Source organism: Gossypium hirsutum, chromosome D09, assembly GCF_007990345.1.
Source record: "Gossypium hirsutum isolate 1008001.06 chromosome D09, Gossypium_hirsutum_v2.1, whole genome shotgun sequence".
Lineage (NCBI taxonomy): Eukaryota > Viridiplantae > Streptophyta > Magnoliopsida > Malvales > Malvaceae > Gossypium > Gossypium hirsutum.
In genome coordinates, this window is record NC_053445.1 from 27,510,051 (window position 1) to 27,522,569 (window position 12,519).

Here is a 12,519-nt window from a genome sequence, read left to right on the forward strand (position 1 = left end):
GGCACATAGGCGTGTGGCTAGCCCGTGTGGAAATGCTATGACTGTGTGGATGCTGAAAATAGCTCTTTTGCTTGATTTTGGCTTCTTTTTCACTCCATTCACTCCCCTATGCTCATCTAAGTATAGAAACATGAACTTAAAGGATTAGAAGCATCAAATTCACTAATTTACATAATTAATCATCCAAAAAATACATTAAGAATGAGATTAAAATATGTTACTTTTACAGCTTATGAAATATCCCCACACTTAAGCATTTGCTTGCCCTTAAGCAAAATCCTCAACTCACAATTAAAAATTAATCTTTCTCAAGTTATAATTCTCATCAATAATGTTTTGTCATAATTCACAAATAATCATGCATTGATAATTCAACTAAAAGAACACTAAAAATGATACACTAAAGATGAACATTTTTAAGGCATGAAAAATAGGTATTTCCCCTTATCTAAGTAATTACCTTTAATTCAAAATCGACAAGAATCGACATCCTCACTAAAGATTCACTCAAATCACTCAAAGTGTTTAAAGTTCAAAAATAAGCACTCAATAGTCAAACATGAAAAGTCATTACCATAGGCTTGCATGAAAATCAAATCTCCACCACTATAAAATAAGATGATACACATATTAAAAGGTCTTTAAGAGGTTGTAATGGGGCTTAGGTTAAGGGTGTGGAGAAAGGCTGAAAAAGTTGGTTAAAATCGAGATCGAATTGATAAATTTCCAAACTAGAAAAAAAAATGTTGAATTAGAAACAATTACATCAATCGAAAACTATTTAAGAAAAACACAAGTTTCTTCTCAAAATATGAATTTAACTGTTCAAGCTCACTTAATATAGAACTAAATAATATTCAATATATATGTATCTTTTTTATTTTTTTCTCATTTTTTATCTAATTGAGAACAATAAGAAATAATTCATCAACTTAAACAAAAGGCTTAATCAGGCAATTAACCAAATCAAATCTCGATAAAAATGTAATCAATAAAACGGGAAAAATTCTCAATAAGAAAAAAATGAGTTATGGGTTAACATTAATAGGTAAATCAAGAAACGGTGTGTTAGGCTCAAAGGGGTTCACTAAGGGTTAATTATGTAGGTAGGCTTTTATGGGATAAGTGGGTTAAAACCTAAGTGCCTTTATCATCTCAGTATATCAAATCAAAGGTGTGGTCTCGACATGCATAATCGAAGCAAGTTCTAGAATAACAAATCAAATTGACACACTCATAACCAATAATAAAATGAGCAAGAAAAATGTATGCTCTAAAGGCTTAAAATCTCACAAAAAATTATGATTTTTGATGTCAAACTTGTAAACTTATCATGCTTGATTCTCTCATGTCTTAAAGTTTAAAACAACTAATGCGCAAATACCTATAAATTTAATCCAAAACACATCAAAAAAATTACAAATCAATAAAAATTTATTCTAATAGAAGCATGAGAAAATTACTTAAACATAATACATAATTTAGGGATTTTCTAATAATTATATAAATAACCTCCCCACACTTAAAATGTATATTGTCCTCAATGTACAAACATAGATAATCCCAGTATAAACATAATATCATAAGAAGGGGAGAAAACTGAAACTGCCCTGAATATTGGATGAAATCCCTAGAATAGTGAAAAACGGAATTGTAGTCAAATCTAAATGTAGAGCACGATTTCAAGCAAACTAATAAGAAAATAGACACAAACAGTGAAGAAGATTAAGGGATTAAAACTCGATTAGAAACAACCATAAAAATAAAAATACAGTTCAAAATATAAAAATGAAATAAGTCTAAGAAAATAATAATAATAAACATAAAAATAAAACAAATAGACTCAATGGTCTTCATCATTAGAGGTGTCGGTGTCGTGAGTCGTCGGTGCTGAGGAGGAGATACGGAGATGCTGATAGATCTGCTACAATGTCGCATCAATACTATCAAACCTCTAAAAGTAATGCTACTCGAAGCGAGTGACCCGCTCGGAGAGGTCCGCTAAAGTAGCAGCAAAAGAAACAGGATGGTGACTCGAAGGTGGAGGATGAGGTGGATCCTTGTGATGGAAGGGGACACCATCAGTGAAGTCTTCAGGTTCATTTTCAGAGTCAGAATGAACTAAGTGTTACTGAGGAGGATTTACTCCACGACGCCGCTCGATCATCCTCATATGGATCATGCTCAAGATTTCCTATGGTGACATCTGGCTGACGAGTGTAAGTGTAAAGGACTGCTCCAGTGTGTCGAGGAGACCGAAGTGTCGAGCAAGTCGAGTCACATAAGAGACTAAACAGATGAGACCCTTCTTGTGGCGGTCAGTCTGATGGTAAAAGGCTATGGCAATAAAGTATGCCAAATCAAAGATATATCCGGTGGCCATGCTCCATAGAAAATAAGCATCAGTAGTATTGACGACTCCGGTGCTCTCTCTCCTACCGGTCAAAGTGTGAGCTAAAAGGGCATCATAAAGTGTCCTACTCGCTGTAACCTCTGTCCAACAACGAGATGGCGAGTAATGGATGTGCCGATGTAGATGGAAGAAGTTCTTTTCATTCATAAACTCCTCAGTGTAGAGTCCCATAGTAGCATCGAACTCGGGGACACTTATCTGGCCACCGAGTCTGAAAGTGATGGTGCTTGGCTCGTCATGAGTCGTCATGCCCTTCTGTAGAATAAATGTAGAACAAAACTCCAAAGTAAGCTCCATGTATGTGGGCTCGATGATGGAATCGATCCCACGGGGCTGTGGTAATAAAGGCGTGCACGTGATCAACTAGGTAGACCTGCTCCAACGCGGCCCAATCAATGCATCGGCCTAGGTCGAGTGGGCACTGTCGAAGTAACTTAAATAATTCCTCTGGGGGACTCGCAGAAAATCGGAGATAAGGGTGGTGGGCCTCGACAGAGGCACTCGAGGAGGAGGTCATGCCAGGTGCCTTCCGCTATTTCAAAGCGAGGACGACGACCTTAGACTTACTTCGTGTGTTCGTCATGGTATATTTGCAATAAAGAAATCAAATGATTTAAATGAACGAATCAACATAATAGATGCAAGCTAATAGAAAATAAAAATCTAAGTTAAGCTCAACAATTGGACTAATAAAGAAATTGACTGTGAACATAAGAAAACTAATCAGCAGAATGCTAAAACCAAACAAAAACGTAGTAAGAATAAATCTAATAATGAAAAATAATAAAAATGAATAATCAAGAATAGCATGAATAGGGAAACGCAAAAGAATAATGTCATAAGAGAAAAAGAAAAACATAACACTAAAACAATGGTAAAATAAAAATTTAAATCAACTAGAAAAAATGAATTCACAATACTATGTAATGCCAAAAAAGAGAAAAGAATAATAATAATAAATGAAAACTACGAAAAGAAACTAAAAATAAAATAAACAAATAAACAAAATAATAAAAGATAAAGAAATAAAGAAATAAAATAAAATAAAGAAAAGGAAAGGGCAAAAGGGGGAACTGACGGTGGTTGGCCGGAGCTCGGAGGGGGATAGCGCGGTGGTGGTAGTTCAGATGAGGGGAAGGGTGCGACAAAGAACGAGGGAGTGAGGCCGATAGCACGCGAAGGAGGTGGTTATGGGGACTGGTTTGGTCGGCGAGAGAGGATGGAGGTCTGTGTGAGATCGAGAATGGAGAAGGGTGAGGGGGTTCGGTTAGAGCTGTTGTGTGACGGGGTGAGGGGAAGAGTGGGGCGATGGTTGGGGAAGGGAGAAGTAAAAGGGAAAGGGTTGTAGGATGGGAGTGTCGACAAGGGAAGGAAAAAAAGGGAAGAGGGGTCGGGTTTTGGGTGAATGGGTTGTTTGGGTGAGGGAGAGGTGAGGGAAAGAGAAGGTCGAGGGAGAGACTAAAGCAAACGGCGACGATGGCTGGAATGGTGAGTGGCGACTAAGGTTTTGGTGTTTGAGGATCGAGGGCAAGGGTTGAAAAGAAAGATGAAGAATAAGTCAAAACAAAAATAAAAGGGATTAGAGTTTTTTAAAAGGGTGACACGGTCGTATGAGACCCGTGTTGGGCCACACGGCTGTGTCACACGCTCGTGTGGTTCCTGTTTAGGCCGTGTGTGATAAATTTTTTAACCCACTCTTTATAAGGCCTCGGACATGCACGTGTGTCCAGCCACACGGCCATGTCGTATGGCCATGTACAACCTCCTTCGCTTCTCCCACGCTCATGTAAACTCCTACACACCCGTGTGGCTCGACCTTGTCTCGCACAAGGTCGTGTGCCTTGCTTGTGTAACCCTCTAACTTGATTTAAAAATGAAAAAAAGTAGCTCCAAGTTTCACACGGCTGTGTTACGCGCTCGTGTAGACTATTTTAGGTCGTGTCTCTATCAATTTTGAAAAAATAAGTCCCAGGATCCACATGGCCAAGGACACGTCTGTGTGTCCAGGTCGTGTGGGTCACACGGTCGTGTCACCAGGTCATGTAACTCACTTTCAATTTCCTTAAAATTTTAAAAACTAAGTCTTAAGATCCACATGGCCAAGGACACGCCCCTATGTCTAGGCCGTGTAACTCACTGTCGAACCCTTTTCAGTGAACACAACCTGGGACATGCCCGTATGGGTTAAAAAACCTTCATTTTTTAATTAATATTAAAATTACCATGAAATAAAAATAAGAAAATTAGTAGTGTTAACACTCGGGTTACCTCCCGAGAAGCAGTTATTTAAAGTCTAAGCTCGACTTACCTTGTGCGCACACTTACGAAGGTTCGCAGAGCTGAAGCTCCTCTCTATCATTTCTAAAATTGTCACCACTATAAAGTTTGAGTCGATGACCGTTTACCTTGAATGTGCCATATGCTAGATGGGTTACCTCTATTGTATCGTATGGGAAAACAGTTTGTACTATGAATGGACCTGACCATCTTGATTTCAGCTTTCTAGGAAACAACTTGAGCTTTGAATTGTATAAAAAGACAAGATTTCCAGTTGCGAATTGTTTGGGCTACTTCAAACGAGCATCGTGGAGTCACTTTGTCGCTTCTTTATATAATCGCAAGTTCTCGTAAGCATTTGGTTGTCACTCATCTAACTCATTTAGCTGCATCTATCTCTTCTCACCTGCAAGTTTAAGATCATAGTTTAGGAATTTTATTGCCCGGAACGCTTTGTGGTCGAGTTCAAACGGTAAATGACAACTTTTTCTATATACAATTTTGTAAGGAGATGTTCCTATGGGTGTTTTATAAGCAGTCCTATAAGCCCACAAAGCGTCATCTATTTTTATCTCCCAATCCTTCCTATTTGACTCTACAGTTTTTTCTAGGATACGTTTGAGCTCTCAGTTCGCAACTTCAACTTGTTCACTAGTTTGAGGGTGATAAGGAGTAGTTGTTCTATGATGCACCCCATACTTCTTAAGAACTTTATCAAATTGAGCGTTACAAAAATGCGTACCCCTATCACTAATAATTGCTCTAGGTGTTCCAAATCGAGAAAATAGCTTCTTAAGAAATCAAACTACCGCTCTAGCATCGTTGGTAGGTAAAGCTTGAGCTTCTACCCATTTTGACATATAATCGACTGCTACTAGGATGTATTTATTACCAAATGAGCTAGAAAATGGACCTATAAAATCAATGCCCCAGACATAAAAAATTTCACATGAGAGCATCTAAGTTTGAGGCATTTTATAATGTTTAGAAATATTACCTGTTCTCTGGCATCTATCACAAGAAGTAACATACCTGTTAACGTCCTTGAATAGTGTGGGCCAATAAAAACCTAATTCAAGTGTTTTATGCAGTGTCCTAGTCCCACTATAACGTCCTCCTGTTGGTTCTAAGTGGCAGTGTTCCAAGATTTACTTGCTTCTAATTTTGTAACACGCCTCCAAATTACTACATCTGCACATACACGAAAAAGAAAAAGATCCTCCCAAAAATAATTTTTCACATCGGCAAAGAATCACTTCTTTTGATTATGTGTCAACCCTTTTGGTAGGATGTTAGCAGCTAAGTAATTTGTGATATCTACAAACCAAGGAGCTTCAGAATCGATTGTAACCAAGAGTTGTTCCTCAGGGAACGAGTCATTTATCTCATTCTCATTAAGCTCCTTGAGATGTGAATTCTCTAGTCTGGAAAGGTGATCTGCTACAAGATTTTCAACTCCCTTCTTATCTTGGATTTCTAAATCGAACTCCTACAATAATAAAATTCATCTTATAGGTCAAGGTTTTGCATCTGATTTAGTTAGGAGATAACGAAGAGCTGAATGGTCAGTGTAAACAATAACTTTAGATAATATCAAATATGGTCTAAATTTATCGAATGCAAAAACCACAGCTAGCAATTCTTTTTCTATAGTAGTGTAATGTTCTTTTGTTTCTGTCAACGTCTTGCTGGCATAATAAATTGGTTGGAAATACTTGTCTCTTCACTGTCCAAGAACTGCACCTACTGCAAAATCACTCGTATCACACATTAGTTCAAAGGGTAAATTCCAATCAGGTGCAACCACAACCGGGGCATTAATTAATTTTTCCTTGAGAGTATTAAATGCTTCTAAGCATTCCTAACTAAAATCGAATGGCACATCTTTTTCTAGCAAATTTGTTCAAGGCTTAGCTATTTTAGAAAAATATTTAATGAACCTTCTATAGAACCCAACATGTCCTAAAAAGCTTCGAATAGCCTTAACTGAACTAGGGGGAGGTAAATTTTCAGTGGTTACAATTTTTGCTTTATCAACCTCAATCCCTTTACTAGAAATTTTATGGCCCAACACAATCCCTTCTTGAACCATAAAGTGACATTTTTCCCAATTAAGCACAAGGTTTGTTTCTTTACATCTCATTAGAACTCATTTTAAGTTTTTAAGACAAAGATAAAAAGAATTATCGAATATCAAGAAGTCGTCCATAAATACCTCAATAATGTCTTCTACGAGTTCGTCAAAGATAGCTAACATGCAACGCTGAAAAGTAGCAGGAGCATTACATAATCCAAAAGGCATTCTTCGATAAGAAAACGTACCATATGGACATGTAAATGTCATTTGTTCTTGGTCCTCAGGAGCTATCAGGATTTGAAAGTAGCCAGAGAGTCCATCTAGGAAGCAATAATACATATGCCCAGAAAATCTTTCCAACATTTGATCAATGAATGGCAGAGGGAAGTGATCTTTTCTCGTGGCATCGTTCAACTTCCTATAGTTAATACAAACACTCTATCCCGTGACTATTCTCGTTGGAATCAACTCATTCTTCTCGTTGGCTACAACAGTCATGCCTCTCTTATTAGGAACAACCTGCATAGGACTCACCCAAGTACTATTAGAAATAGAATAAATAACTCCAGCATCTAGAAGTTTAATTACCTTAGCCTTAACGACCTCTTTCGTGTTTGGATTTAGTCATCTTTGAGCTTGCACACATGGTTTGTATTCATCCTCTATTAAAATTTTATTGGTGCAAAAAGAATGACTGATCCTTCTAATGTCAGAAATCTTCCAAGCTATAGATCTTTTATGCTTTTTTAATACTTGCAATAACTCATTTTTCTCATTTGGCTGCAAACCTTAAGCAATAATCACTAGTAATGTAGAATTATTTCCAAGAAACGCATACTCTAGGTGATTTGGTAATTGCTTCAGTTCCAATTTGGGAGGTTATTCAATAGAGGGTTTTAATTTTAATTCATCGTTTACCTCAATGCTATCATAATTATTCTGTCTCAGCGAAGACTCATTAGAATCTACATCAATTTTTGTCTCACCTATCACAGCAGTATCGTCATCCACCTCCTCTCATTGGGCAAGGCACAGTTCCATAGTGTCCTTATGAACAATTTCCTGTAATGAAACTTGAATAACATGGTCAATAAAGTCAATAAAATAACAAGAATCATCTTGTTCTCTAGAGAATCGCATGGCATCATAGATTTTAAAAATAATCTTTTCATCACCTACCCTAAGCACAAGTTTACCATCACCCACATTAATGATAGCCCTAGCAGTGGCTAAAAATGGGTGACCTAAAATTAAATGCACCTCAACATCCTCATCCATGTCAAGCACAACAAAATCAACAGGGAATATGAATTTATCTACTTTTACAAGGACATCTTCAATAATACCCCTAGGATATTTAACAGATCTATCAGCTAATTGAATACTCATCCTAGTGGGTTTTGGTTCCCTACCAAGCTGCTTGAACATTTTATAAGGCATCAAATTAATGCTAGCACCCAAATTAGCTAATGTTTTCTCAATGTTTAAACTACTAATAAAACATGGAATAGTAAAACTTTCTGGATCTTTTAGCTTAGTTGGTAGTTTATTTTAGAGAATAGCTGAACATTCCGCATTGAGTTCCACAGTGGATAGCTCATCAAACTTCCTTTTATTTGTTAATAGCTCTTTCAAAAATTTTGTATATGTGGGCATCTGCGAAATAGCTTCAACAAAAGGTAAGTTAATATGCAACTGTTTGAAAAGTTCAAGAAATTTACCAAATTGTGCATCCATGAGGTCTTTCTTCAACTTTGCTAGATATGGGATCAGTGGTTTATATTCTTTAAGCACAGGTGTTTCAATCACTTTGGGATTTACCCCCTCGTCATTTTCCTTATCAGATTCCTATTGCAGCTTCTTTTCAGGTTCAGCTAACACTTTCCCATTCCTTAGTCTAACAACTTTCACATGCTCTTTTGGGTTGGGTTCGGTGTTACCAGGTAAACTACCTTGCTGCCTTTCTGAAACCAATTTAGCAAGCTGTCCAATTTGATTTTCGAGCCCTTGAATTGACGCTTACTGATTTTTCAAAGTTGTCTCAGTGTTTTCAAAATGAGTCTTTGACCCCGAAATAAATTTTGCCAACATCTCCTCAAGATTTGACTTTTTCTCTTGTTGGTAGGGTTGTTGAAAGCTTGGATGGGGTTGTAGCTTTTGGTTTCCTTGACCACCCCATAAGAAATTTGGGTGGTTTCTCCATCCTGCATTATAGTTATTACTATAAGGATTATTTTGAGATCTAGAATTATTACTCATATAATTTATTTGCTCATTCTCCATGCTAGGACCGAAGGGTAAATATTCTGAATTATTTATTCCACCTCCATTAGCGTCGCATTGTATCACTGGATGTACCTACGTAGAAACACATAAACCATCAATTTTTTATTCAAAAGTTCTACTTGATTCGATAACATGATGACCGCATCTAAGTTAAAAACATCGGTTGCTTTTGTCAGCTTCGTCCTCATGACTTGCCACTGATAATTATTCAGTGACATCTCCTCTATAAACTCATAATCGCTTAAAGTGTTTTATTGTTCAGAGTACCATCGGCTGCTACATCGATTAACTATCTAGTTGAGGGATTCAAATCGTTGTAGAAGGTTTGAACCTGTAGCTATAGAGGTAACCCATTGTGAAGGCACATTCTCAATAAATCCTTATACCTCTCCCATGCATCATATAGGGTCTCTAAGTCCATCTACACGAAAGAAGATATATTATTCCTCAACTTAGCTATATTAGCCGGTGGGAAGTACTTTAGTAGGAATTTCTCGGTCATTTGATCCCATGTAGTGATAGAACCTCGTGGTAAGGAGTTCAACCACTGTTTAGCTTTGTTTCTCAATGAGAAGGGAAACAACCGTAGGTGGATGGCATTGTCAGAAATGCCATTTATTTTGAAAGTATTATAGACTTTTAGAAAATTAGTCAAATGAGTATTTAGATCTTCGTCCTGCAAACCATTGAATTGAACAAATTGTTGTATCATCTGAATAGTGTTCAACTTTAGTTCAAAATTGTTCGCAGCAATGGTGGGTCTCACAATACTCGATTCAGCCCCAGTTAGAGCAGGCTTGGCATAATCGTACATAGTACGATGAGTAGGATTCAGATTTGCTGAATTTGCAGCAACCATAGGAGGTAGCTGATTATTCTGATTATCAGCCATCTCCTCAGTATTAATAATAACGTCCTCTTGCTCTTCCACTATACTCTATCGACTCTGCCTTGCTTCTCTACGGTTTTTACGAGCTGCACTTTCAATTTCACTATCAAATACTAATGGTCCCAATGAGTTTCTTCTAGTCATAAACTAGAGGAACCTGGCAGAAGCAAATAAAGAAAAATTAGAAAACAAAAAATGAAGCTAAAAACAAAAAAAAAGCAATAAAAATAAAAATGGCTATATTAATAAAAATTGAGTGTTCCAAATATTTTAGTCCCCGACAACGACGCCAAAAACTTGATGGTCACTAAACTAACTATAATTACGACAAAGGCTAGCGCACCTATCGAATAATAGTATAGCTATAGTGAGTAGGGAATATCGTATCCACGAGACTAAAAGTACTAATAATTATCATTTTTCTATTATTTAGCCGATAAATTGAATTGATTATTTTTAATCTAAATTAACTAATCTAATTTAACTACGAACGCAATAGAGAATGAAATGGGAAAGATAACCGAAGACAAACAATGAGAAAGACAATACCTAGGAAAGAATTGACTTGGACTTCACCTGTTATTCTGAATCTGAATTAAATGATTTATTCACTTGTGTCTTGATCCGTAGAAATCCCTAAATTATGTTAATATCTCTTTCGAGAGTAAGAACAACTGACTCTAGGTTGATTAATTGAAATCTCTTTCTAATTAAAACCCCTATTGTTGCATTAACTCGATCTATAGATTCCCTTATTAGATTTGACTCTAATCTGGTAGATTTATGTCGTCCTATTTCTTGGATTGCATGCAACTCCACTCAATTATGCTAGATCTACTCTTAAACAAAGACTTTTGCTCCACTGAAATAAGCACATTAAACATGAATTAATATCCCAAAAATATTAAAACACGAAATAAACATACATAATTGAGAACAAGAATCAAGTATTTATCATATAATTTAGAAATCAAATAATAAGATTCATCATAGGTTTCATCTTCCCTAGGTATCTAGGGAATTTAGTTCATAATCTGAAATGCAAAGATCTAGAAGTTAGAAAAACTACAAGACATAAAGAATTCAAATAAACTTCGAAAGAAGTTAAAAGGCGATCTTCAATCTTGAAGAAGATCCGCTTCTGAGTTGGCTTCGATGGTGTTTTTCGAGTAATTTCTTCAATCATCTTTGCGTCCTCCCTTAGGTATTCTTCTAATTGTTATTTGTAGACTTTAGAATGCTCAAAAAGCCTAAAAATTGGGTTTTTCCGTGTCTTTAGGAAACAGGATGCAAAATCAACACGGGCTGGCACATGGGCGTGTGACCAGCCTATGTGGAAATGCTATGGTCGTATGGATGCTGAAAACAACTCTTTTTGCTTGATTTTGGCTTGTTTTTCACTCCTTTCGATCCCCTATGCTCGCCTAAGTATAGAAACATGAATTTAAAGGTTTAGGAGCATCAAATTCACTAATTTACATCATTAATCATCCAAAAAATGCATTAAGAATGGGATTAAAATATGTTACTTTTACAGCTTATCAAACACAACTCAGCCTTTCCTTAGCTTAATCTTAACCAACTATCTGCCCAAAAAATTCACCAATCTAGAACTATGTCGGATGGGGTATTACATGATTTATAATTAAGTTCTAGCTTCTCACCTATTAATTAAAAATTTATTTAGTCACGAATTCATTCTACTATAGTATCATGACTAAGCTCTCCCTAACGACATACCATTACGAAAGCAACTCAATCAGTACTCGTCTAATGACCTTGTCATATGTGTGTCACCCTAATAGAATATCTTTAATCTCTGTGGGATAGTATCCGTTCTCCCAATATGATCCTATTTTATCTCATGGTAACTATTACATCTTCCTTCATGAAAAGTCAATTACCATCAAATAGTAATCAAGTCATTCATCACAAAGACAAACGACCTATAACCACATTTACTTTTCATCAACCATGTAATGCCAGTGAAAGGATATCATTTACCTATGTCTTAAACTATGAATTCCTCTATTGTGAAAGACACTGCATGCTGTAGAAATCGTATACCCAACGCACCAGCTTTCAGTTCCTTATCTATTTGAACTCAAACTTTTACTTACATCAAAGTATATGAGTCACACATACATAGTTCGTCATCCACTCAGGATTTAGGTATGTCACACTATGAACGTCATAAGTGAATAAGAATTCAAGATCTATTCTTCTTGGGTCCAGTCTGATGTAATGTCATTCACATCTATGTCTTTATCTTTTGGGAGTCATCCGCTTCAATTCCCAAGACAAATCATCTCCCCAATTGAACTTGATAGATGACATTAGTCTTTCAATTTGGTTTGCTCATTTCCAATTAGACTAAGGACATGTTTAGGTTCATCTACTAATACAAGTTGTCTTTCTATATTACGATCCGACCACATAATACCACTTTGTATTAGTTTAAGCATTAAACAACCAGCGAGCCAACATTTGCTTCTATTTTTCTTTACATGCAAAAATCAGATGAGGAAAATTATACAAAGAATATTAATGTAATTCATGAATTCTTTTACTAACCAA

The 12,519-nt window shown here is 36.4% G+C and overlaps 1 non-coding gene across 1 annotated transcript; it reads left to right on the top strand.

Moving 5' to 3' along the window:
* The first annotated feature begins 9,400 nt into the window (after window positions 1-9,400).
* LOC121221507 (small nucleolar RNA R71) lies at window positions 9,401-9,507 on the top strand. The gene has a single exon (XR_005918899.1). It is a non-coding gene; the product is annotated as a small nucleolar RNA R71 (small nucleolar RNA).
* Window positions 9,508-12,519: the final 3,012 nt, after the last annotated feature.